Genomic DNA, 11,930 nt, shown 5'->3' with positions numbered 1-11,930 from the left:
ACCTACACTTGCCATGTCCCTCTCCTACGTACTACCTACTACATTCTACCTATTAGATCTCATCTCCCTCACACTTCCTCCTTGCACACCCGATTCTTCTTCAGTTAGCAAGTAATTTCCATTCTGTCTCAAGTTTCAAGTATGTTAGGTATAATAGATTCCTTGTCCCTAGTTGTTACTAACCTTCATGTTGCACTATAGAGAGTTTCTTAGGATGTTCTACATTCCTTGTCCTTGGGGGTTGTTGTTGACCTTTGCATTGCATTGCAGGGAGTGGCTTAGAAGTTAGGGTGTTCTAGATTCCTTGTCCATAGCTATTTTTGACCACTACGTTGCACTACAAGGAGGCTAGGATATTTTAGATTTCTTATCCCTAGTTGTTGTTGACCGCTATATCGCACTGCGGGGGGGTTTAAGTTCAACAGATTCCTTGTTGTTGACCACCACATCACACTACAAGTAGGGGTTATAGTTCAAATACTTGTTCATCCCTGGCAATTGTTGACCGTCCCGTCTTACTGCAACGAGGGTGATCAAAGTTTTAGAATTGTGAATAAGCATGCTCCATCATTAGCTATTATTTTATTGTCATACTTAAAGGACCATTCAGGAAGCAAACCAATGTTACACATAGTGCTAGAAGAAGCAACAGCCACTGTGCAGCACTGTGGCATGATTCTAGCTCGTGCCCTTGGATGATATAGCAAAAGGCCAATGCTTATTTTTAGACTTTGAAATGGAGGCCATTGTACAACAGTTCATTGAAAACATTCTACCAATCTACAATGCTCTTTTGCAAACCAAGAAGTTCCTACATAGTTGCATGACTACATTCACAATGACTTGCATATCATGAATATTCTATTGCATTTTGGCAAGCAAGGAGTGTATGCCAAGATTGTAAAATATGAACACTTTGCAAAATTTTCCAAAGCTCCCAAACCTCAACCCTGAAAACAGAGCTAAGTTCGACGGAGATTATCCATGGGCGGCTCCCAAAAACATCAACACAAACCCACCTGCTTTTACCAAAGCCTCTCATGTATATAGCCTATCCTATATCCTTAAACGCTTGATTGCGTGTATGCCTAAACCTTGTGAGGCCCCTAAGTGAGAGTTTTTGTGAAATGTAAACGAGTCTTTGTTTGAATGGAGCCCATAATGTCCGTTGTGCTATTGTACCTAATTCTAGCTTGTGATCTACTGATGATTAAACAAAGAAATAATATTTTGTGCCTCTGGTAGTATGTAATATTATTTCGAGTTAGATCTTTAAGCTATTTTAAGTTAGGTGTTTAACTTATTTCAACTTGAGCCTTTAAACTATTTCACGTTAGGTCTTTAACTTCTTTCAAGTTGTGTCATTCAAATTAAAACTTAGTAAGCTGTGTCTCTTTGCAAAAAGATATGGGTCTTAACTCTTATCGCGTTTCAATGCAAATATGGAGGATGTTGTCCCAAATAGTGAGAACCAACCTTAGAATGAAGAGAACATATTTTCTCTTGACTAATTGACTAGAATCCAACTCGCAATTCAGTACTCAACCACAAACTAGAACAATAGATTTATAGAGGAGGAAATATAGGTCGCAATTAACAATCTTAGGGCTTTGGCTACATCTCAAGAGGACGAGAGGTTCTTGGAGAGCCACTGACTTACAAGAAATGTAGAGAGTTGTATCCCAATCATTTTGTGCACAATACACTTTTCAAGATCAATGGAAATTCTAAGAGATCTCCCCCCTTAAAGGTTTCCGACTTGTACAGGTCACCTCCAAACAACAATCAAGTGGAAATCTACTTTGTGTAGCAATGCTATTGTAGCTACATGTTGCAACTCAAAGTAGATTGGAATGATCATCCTACTACAAGAGGTGTTAGTAAAGGATGCCCAATAGAGAAGGCTCATGCTCGGGAGGAAAACCAAGAAGAACCTCCTCACAAAAAAGATATTACATATCTCCTTGAGGAGACGACAATCCTTGAGCAACTCACGACTCAAGGAGTGGACCTGGCAAGCCAAGGAGAGACCCCAGCTATGATACATGCTTGTATGAGGGAGCTAGAAAGGAAGTTGACATAGTATGAGGCAAAGTATGGACTTGCAAATGAAGAAGAGATAGGCAATGCTGGTCCAAGTAGATTTTTGGGCACAAATGAGTTTCACCTATTTGATTTCATGAAAGGTTTAATCAATGACCTAAATTAAACACACAACCATTAGCCCTTTTTTGTAACTTGAACCTTGTTTTGTAACTTGGACGAATTAATACGACTTGTGTTGTTGCAATTTACACACACACACATACTCTCTCTCTCTCTCTCCTTTGAGAGAGAGAGAGAGAGAGAGAGAGAGAGAGATCACTTACAATTTGGCACATTCCATTTACAATAAGCATTACAAAGTTGATTGTCAACTAAAAAATAAACATTATACCTCATCCGCAACATCAAACACGGGCACCATGTCATTCTCTCCCTTCTCTCTCTCTCTCTCTCTCTCTCTCTCTCTCTCTCTATATATATATATATATATATATATATATATATACACATATATACATGATGAGAAATACCTAATTTACACACATAACCTCCAAGAAACTCGACACATGGAAAGTTATCTTAAAATAACCTACCTAGATGACCCCCTAGTGTGAGTCAAACTCTACACATGGCAAGTATTTCATTACTTATCCTACCTAAAGCTCTTCCAAGTGTGATAATACCTCTACACAAGGCAAGAGATTACTATTTATCTTAGATTTCCCTCAATGTGCGTATTAATCTACACATGGCAAACAACCACTACATAAATCTAACCTAGTTACTTCCAGGTGTGAGCATAGCTCAACACAAGGCAAGTAACCACTAACTTTAGCTATCATAAATCACTTCCAAGCAGGAGTTTCCTCTATACAAGGAAATAAATCACTAACTATTCTACCTAAATTACTTCTAAATGTGAGATAAACTCTACACAAAGTAAAATTCTAAATTTCACTAATGGGTTGAAGTATGTATAGGTGGTACCACTTTTTGCACCTTTTGGTGGGTACCACCAATAGCCCCTAGAAGGAGGGAACTTTATTGTTTTTCAAATGTGGGAAAAGGAGGTAGAGGGAAATGTCATGTTGCATGCAAAGGCATTTTTTGAAAAGCATGCAAAATCTAGGTGTATCTACATGTGGGTTATTATGGCATGGCTTGTTTTTCAAAAATCTCATTAAGAACTGATGTGGCCCCGCTTGATGCCTACGTGCGAAGCTAAACTGCTTTCCTCTTATCCACCCTTCTCACAAAATCTACATTGTTCTCCTCTTCTCCACCCTTCTCATAGAAGCTACCCTGCTCTCCTCTTCTCCACCCTTCTCACAAAAGCTACCCTAATTTTCCATCGCTGAATACAGAGATGAGCACTTCCACCCCAAGAAGACCACACACCCCAGGATGTGCAAGGATCCATATCAAGATTCAGAGTCTGTTTAGCAAACCCCATCATATGTGCTAGAACCGGAGAATATTGAATCTTCTTGGTCTAAATGTGCCCCCCCAACATGAAGTCTTCTCTAAAAGGTGGTATGGTAGTCTTTTCTTGTTTGAGCAATGCATGCATCTCACGATGGTAGCAAAAATAACTTTTCTTGATCTTATCGGCAACATCGTTAGAGAATCCAATGCAAAACTATCCCTATTTTTCTACTCATCATTGGAGTTGCATGAGGAGTATGGGTTGAGCATGGAGGGCAAGCTTCCCAAGGAGCTTACCAACAAGGACTTGCCACCGGATCAATGGCTCACTGTCTTCAAGGTGCCTGAGAAGAATAAGATCAAGGTCTTCCTCCACATGGTGCACGACCACCTCTATGACGCTTGTCGCCTCCTTTATTAGAAGGTATACCAAGTTGCCGCCTCCAACGGTGAATCATGGCCAAGTTTGCAAGGGGATTTGCCTATGAAAATTGTGCAACAATCAAATCAAAACTTGAAAGCCACAGGATTGCATGAGCAATGGTCGGTGGCATGATCTTGAAGAATGTCAAGTTACAGAAGGGGGGTTTGAATAGGAAAGTGATGAAGTTCATGATTATTACATAAGGATTTTGTTGTGGACTTCTACGGCCCTACTGCGTCCAATCTCCCTTCGAAACAAATTGAGAGTGCAACCCAGCCCTTGTACACAAAGTGGGTGGATCAAATTGTAGATGAACTTGATCACCAGGCCCATAAAGCTGAAGAGAAGGTCACTTTTGCTAAATCTATCTTAGCAAAAAAAGCATGATTTATGGTTACTCAATGAAGGAAACTACTCATCTTGTGCTCTAATTATTGCAGAGATGAAGAGGCTCAAAGCTTGTAGATGAACTTGATCACCAGGCCCATAAAGCTGAAGAGAAGGTCGCTTTTGCTAAATCTATCTTAGCAAAAAAAGCATGATTTATGGTTACTCAATGAAGGAAACTACTCAGCTTGTGCTCTAATTATTGCAGAGATGAAGAGGCTCAAAGCTTAACTGCAGGTATTGAAAGCATCTTTATCACATAATGAAGGTCTTATTGTCCAAAAGGAAGTTGAGATTGCAGTGTTGACGAGGGTATTGGTTCAATGCTACAAATATGTAGGAGGAGGTGTTTGTAATGCAAGTACTAAACTCTTTACAATGTTAAATTTTTGTGAACTTTTAGGTGTTTAGGCTACTTCAAAGTGCCTGGATATCACCTGAAAGTGAATAGAGTACTTTAAAGTGCTAGGAACAAGTGCATGAGAAGTGATAACGCTTATAAAATTTTGAGAGATTTTGTACCACTTAAAAGTGCTTGTAAGTAATTGGTAGTGCTTAAAAGTGCTTGTAAGTACTTGGCAGTATTCAAAAGTTCTTGTAAGTACTTGGTAGTGCTTGTAAGTACTAGGTAGTGCTTAAAAGTGTTCCAGAGTGTTTCAAAGTGCCCCAAAGTACTTGGAGTGCTTCATAAAATCAAAGTGCTATAAAGTACTACAATGTGCTTCAAAGTACTCGAGAGTGCTTCAAAGTGCTTGATATTTCTTGCTACTACTTCACCTTATGGGAATTTCCAGGCTCGCTTCACCACTTTGAAGTGTTGTTGGTACTCTAAAGTGCTTCAAAATGCTTCCAAGTGCTTAAAATTACTTGAAAACGCTTCTTCTTCAAAGCATCTTCAAGCACTTGAAACCACTTTGAAGTGACAGAGAGATGCTCAAGGAGACGCCTTGTTCTGCAAGCAACAAAGGTGACGCTGGTCAAAGTCTTAATTACCTTACTATTGCAAACTTACATTACCTTACCTCCCATCCTCCTAACTTGCCTTACTGTAGAAAACCCAGGTACTTGTATTGGTAAGGATGACCAAGATGCTGAGTTTTTGGATCAAAAATGGATGCAACCTTGTAATTTGTTGCAAGGGAGCTGTGGAAGAAAAGGAAAAAGCAGGTGGAGGATGGACTTGCCCGCGACCCCAAAAAAGTATTACCATACTTCCCCCCAAAACCAGAGCATGTAAGAAGCTTTAGCTTCTTGTAGCTTTGTTTTTTTTTTTCATGCTATCGTACTATCTCTCAACATATTTTCTATCAGATTTCGCTCATGTGTTCTATAGTTAAAATTCATGTCGTTGGCTCAAAATGCCCATCACCCACTAATGAGGTACAACACATTGATCGCAAAGTTCGTACTTGCATCCTCAATCGCTTCAATGTCAATAGGGATTTGGCAGTCATTGTTGACTTCAACAATGTACTTGGGTATGTGCACGATAAGCACACAACAATGTTTCCCCCAGATGTATCAATGATGTACTTTGCCAAAATAATAGGGGATGATAACATTACCTACTTACGACAGGACGCATAGATTTTCTTCCTTGCACTGAGTCAGGTAGCAGAGGTGTTTCTGTGGACCTCTCTCACTCAGTGAAAGTTGGAACATGCTACTAACAAGTGCCTAACTCATGCCAAGTGTTGCTTGAGCAATTGGCTCTGCCAGAACAGCTACCATGTTAGCAATTGGTTTTTTGAGAACCCTCCAAAACCAATGTTCTTTAAAAAGCTGGAAACTTTTTGGTATCTTTCCCTAAGTTCAATAAGTCAAACACATTAGTGCTAGATGAATCTTTGTATAAGATGTAATTCAATGATCCTTCTTGCTATGTGATTGTTCCTGGGTTGGAGTAGCAAAATGAGAGGTGATGGGAACATTTCTTGAAACAGGATGTAGCCGAATTTGTGTTACAATGGGCTGAGAGTGGTGACAAAGAAAAAACCGTTAGTGAGTGTCCATTTGATGCCAAGAAGGAGGCTCTTTGTTAACCCTCACGGCACACGGACACCCCATCACCTACGATGGACGCGTATTATGTATTTGATAGAGTCAGGTACCGGGCTTGTCGGACCAATAGGGAAAGGTAGAGTGATCGTCGATGAGAGGCGCACTTTAACTTGGACATTCAAGGGATTAGTTGGTTAAGCATGGGCGCCCAAGTGTGAATGGGGTGAGCTCCTATAAAAGCCAACTAAACCTAATTTTTACTCATTCTCTCATTTGTGCAATTGAAGAGTGCTCTTGCTCCATCTCCATCTTCTTCTTCTTCTTCACCTCCTTGTGTGTGTGTGTGAGAGAGAGAGAGAGAGGGAGAGTGTGTGTGCGATCGAGCATTACGAAGGCACGACGGCGGCGAAGCGGTTGAGCGCGGCACGACTGCAGCTTCTTCTTCATCGCGGCGAGGAATCCACCACGAAGGCGAGCGTAGAGCGGTGAGTGACACACCCTTTGTTTTCTTGAGCTTGCTAGTTTAGGCTTGTTGTGTGCTTGGAGCCGTTTGTGGCTCGCATACGGTGTATTGGCAAGTCCCTTGCTTCGACAGTGCGGCAAGGAGCGCACATTTTTGGCGCCGCTGCCGGGGATATGCCCTACACTAAGCTCGGTTAGCACTTTACGCTTCCTTGTGGTGCAATTTCTATCATAGGAACGGGCAGGGAAGGAGTGTGTGGAGATTTCTGTTTTTTGCGTTTTCTGCATTTGCTGTCAAGTTTCAATTTCTGCTATTGTCTGCGTTTTTCAATTTCTGCAATTTCTGCGTTTTCAAGTTCAGCGTTTTCAAGTTCGGCGTTTTCAATTTCTGTCAAGTTCTGCAATTTCTGCGTTTTTCTGTCAATTTTCTGCAATTTCTGTCATTTTTCTGCAATTTCTGTTTTTTTGCGTTTTTCTGCATTTTTTTAATTGCTGCGTTTTTCTGCATCAAAAAAAAAAAAAAACAAAAAAACAAAAAAAATAATTTTTTGGGAAAAAAAGTTTTTTGAGAAAAAAAAAAATTTTCAAAAAAATAAAATTAAAAAAATTCGTAAATTAAAAACGCGAGCGAGTGGGTGGCGAAATTTTTCGAAAATAAAAAACACGACTCTTAAAACGTACGGGTTGGTTTGTATAAAAGATAGATCGGGATCGGGATAGCCCAAGCCCAGGCCCAGGCCCAGGCCCAGGCCCAGGCCCCAGTCCTCAGTCTTATGATATATACTAGACTCACTCTTATATATATACCCTACTCCCTCAAGAGAGAATGAGAGCATGTGGGACAAGTCCTCCACTCTCCTCCTTTCTCTTCCCACTTGCACCCTTAGACTTTCTAGTTTGGGCCTAGTTCCCTACTGGAAATTGACAGTTTTAAGGATTCCGAGGGCATAGAGTGACCAAACGGAGGGCTGTAAAGCACGGCACGACCCTCTGACCGATACGCTCGTTTTGAGCTATCACACGGCCCATTCCACGACACGCTCTAAAAAATCTAGCAAAAAAACAAACAAAAAACACGCTAAAAACTAGTCACAAGGCCTCCTAGAGCAGCTTTTTGACACCTTAGGGTATCAAAAGCACATGCACTTATGCTCTGGGCGGGTGCTAGAACACAAGCATATTGAGGGTGCCTCTGTTCATACGGACACCCATTACCCATCCACGATAAGCTCTAGACCCTCAGCGGGGACACAAGGTAGCACCACCCAAGACCCTAAAATAACCGCTAGTGATTCCTCCTCCGACTCAGAAATCATGGAAGCATACCCTAACCAAAACACTGAGAGCGAAGGCCATGCACCTCCCGAAGCTCCACAGCCTAGTACTAGTATGTTTAGCCGTTTGATGGAAACATTAGGTAGAGCTACTCGCTCGGAACCTGATGCAAATGAAGCACACGAAGAGGATGGGTTGGACTCTGACACACCTCTACGATACCCCATTGAGTTAAATAGTGCCTATGGAAAAGTGCTATATAACGCCTTATTGGACACGGGTGCTAAATACAATCTGATATCCTATGGGGTGTGGTGTCAGTTAGGGAAGCCACCTCTATCTGAAAGTATTATCCAAGTCAAGGGTGTCAACAAGAAAAAAACTACGGTTTTTGGAATCTGGCACACTTCTGTCAGTTATGACAATGGGGTGGTAGCTCAAGACTTTTTGGTCATGCCTACTGGAACTATGGAGGGTAATATAAACCTAGGCCGCACGTGGATGATAGCCACCAAATGCACTATTGATTGGGGGACTGGGGGTGTTACAACGCAAAAACCAACTCTTAGCCCTACCACTCAAGCCATAGTCCCTGAGATATTGCCCAAGGAAATAAAACCCAAGACATTGCATGTCCAGGAGGTTGAACCATACGTCCCCATAGTCCAACTCTCTAGAGCTTCAACTAATGTAGTTGAAAGAAAGCTTGAGACACACAAGAACCATCCTAATATAACAGAGAAAACATACAAGTGGGTCCCTAAAACCTCTGTAGTGAGCATGGTTGATGCAAAAAAACAGAAGCCTAGTAAGAACCGTACCACTCACTCCAAGAAATGTAAAGAAACGCTGCGTTGGATTCCTAAACGACTATTGGAAGCCCAAGGCTACTATCAAGGAAATGATCAAATCTGGGTGCCAAAACGTAGATTGTGCTCTTACCTATCACCTGACCCAAGTGAGCCCAATCCCGTAGCTCCAAAACGAATCAATGATCATGGAAAGAAAAAAATCACAGAATGTTACACACCCGTTCTAGAGCTAGTTTGGGTACCAAAGAAAGAACGATTTGTTCCACCTAGCTCAGGAAGGGGGGAGTCCCATGAAGCTTCTAGCTCATCATGTAATACATCCATAGAGGTAAAAGCTTCTACACAGCCTCCATCTATAGTAGTGGACCTCCATGAAGCTACAAAAGAATCCACACCTCCCAGTGTTCAAGAATCACCTAATGAACCACTTCAAGTTCGATCCTGGGAGAGTACCTTGCCACCCTTGCAACTTGACGAGGCACCTAGGGTAATAGCAAACTACTGGCAAAAATCCTCACCTATTACCAACTGGAACAATTGGTTTCAAAGGGTGACAAGCTCATTTCAAACGGTATGATCTACCCAAGGAAGGGGGGAGTGTTTGCTGACAGTCATCATTCATTTGTTTCCCTCTCAACCTTTTTCCCTGACCTCTTAATCTCCGATCTTAGGGAATGTACATATAAAGCTTTATACTCACAAAAAAAAAAAAAAAAAGAGCAAGAGCAATTAGCAAACGAGTATGCACAATAAAAGTCAAAACATTGACTCAGACCTACACATGTCACATTTGGTACAGTGAAACAGAAACCTATGCCATAAAACACCTTTGATCCTCATCACTTGAGTGATGGAGGGTAGGTAAGATTAGTACGATAGGAGTGTTTCTGTTTTAGAGTTGAGAGATTAGTAAAGTTCTCTTTTCCCACTGATGTGCCTCCTGGAGGTATTCCTTTTGTTTCCTAGTGTGTACAGGAGCGTGTTGCTATTGATAGGATTTGGACCTTCATGGAACCTTCAAATCAAGCGCGACCATCCACACAAACAGGTGTTTCTTGTCCATTAGCATTGCCCTTATCTTTTTTGCATCCATGTTTGTCTGCTTTGATTGTGATTGGTAGCATAATATTCAGCGCATTGGCTTAGTATCCAACATTTAATTCAATGCAATCTTTTGTCATAATCACTTGTTTAGGTGTAAAAATCAAGCAGTCCGACTAAGCTAGTTTGACCAAGCTAGGTATTAGAAATCTTCTCTTAATACCATGGGGAATGCCTTCCTAATAAGCAATGGTTACTTAGGTTCTTAATCCGATTTAGGCAGCATTGTATGAAATGTACTAGGGCTTTCTAGTGGGCTTAACCCTATTGACCTTTAGCTTAAGTATTATAAAGGGAGTTTACTAATGTGATGAGCCTGGGGAGGGTAACAGTGTTATATGACCTCCCAAAGTTACAAAATTAAAATGATGAAAATGAACAAACAAAAAATCAAAGTGCCACAATGTAAAATTTTACGCTGGAAGAGAAATCTCAGCTTGATTTGGTACTTCACTCACATGTATTGCCTATGGTACTAGAGCCCTAGAGGTTCCCAGTGTGGGCGCTTTTCCTTGAAAAGCAAAAAACCCAAGGCATACAAAATAAGCACACACATCATAATTGAATCAATGTGAAAAGACCTTGGGGGGTCAAAGAAAAAGTAATCAGCCAGGCGATGATTTCATGAGAAATTCCTTTTATGGTAGCTTAACTACAAGGTTTTCTAGATATAGCCTCTAGTCAGCCCTCGAACATGAATACTTGGCTCTCGCGATTAAACAACTTAATTGACCACAGAAAATTAAGAAGCTTACCCATGGTATTAATACTTGATCTCTAGTGCTTTTCGACCGTCAAATTAGTGACCCCAGACTTGTTTAATTTTTTGCCTTTACATCTGTTTATGCATTGGATTACATTGCAATTTAATGTTCATTGCTACCAAATTGTTTGAAATTCTTTTACCAATCAATGTGTCTACCTAAAACTGCATATGCTTTTTAAGAGAATGCAATTACTGTGCCAATGTTGTTTGATTTTGCAGTGACTGAAGAAGGCTAAGGACATTCATCTCAAATGCTCTTCCACCTCGACGACCCAGCTTCAACTCAATAGCTTCCGAGGACGGAATCTACATCAGGAAGGGGGGCATGTTAACCCTCACGGCACACGGACACCCCATCACCTACGATGGACGCGTATTATGTATTTGATAGAGTCAGGTACCGGGCTTGTCGGACCAATAGGGAAAGGTAGAGTGATCGTCGATGAGAGGCGCACTTTAACTTGGACATTCAAGGGATTAGTTGGTTAAGCATGGGCGCCCAAGTGTGAATGGGGTGAGCTCCTATAAAAGCCAACTAAACCTAATTTTTACTCATTCTCTCATTTGTGCAATTGAAGAGTGCTCTTGCTCCATCTCCATCTTCTTCTTCTTCTTCACCTCCTTGTGTGTGTGTGTGAGAGAGAGAGAGAGAGGGAGAGTGTGTGTGCGATCGAGCATTACGAAGGCACGACGGCGGCGAAGCGGTTGAGCGCGGCACGACTGCAGCTTCTTCTTCATCGCGGCGAGGAATCCACCACGAAGGCGAGCGTAGAGCGGTGAGTGACACACCCTTTGTTTTCTTGAGCTTGCTAGTTTAGGCTTGTTGTGTGCTTGGAGCCGTTTGTGGCTCGCATACGGTGTATTGGCAAGTCCCTTGCTTCGACAGTGCGGCAAGGAGCGCACACTCTTGCACAATGGAACTAGGATATTGTGTGTGCATTATAAGGTATGGTCCCAACATGAGATTACCTCTCTGTCCCTCCCAAAAGGGACCCTCGACCATAATCCAAAAGCCCCATACAAGCACCCAAAACCGTTAGTGAGTGTCCATTTGATGCCAGGAAGGAGGCTCTTGCACAATGGAACTAGGATATTGTGCATTATAAGGTATGGTCCCAACATGAGATTACCTTCTCTGTCCCTCCCAAAAGGGGCCCTCGACCATACTCCAAAAGCCCCATACAAGCACCCAAAGATGGGAAAGTTTTTGTAGTCTTTATATGTTAACATC

The sequence above is a fragment of the Adiantum capillus-veneris genome, chromosome 1 (assembly GCF_014529385.1).
Source record: "Adiantum capillus-veneris isolate H3 chromosome 1, ASM1452938v2, whole genome shotgun sequence".
Lineage (NCBI taxonomy): Eukaryota > Viridiplantae > Streptophyta > Polypodiopsida > Polypodiales > Pteridaceae > Adiantum > Adiantum capillus-veneris.
Note: the sequence above shows the minus strand (reverse complement) of the source record.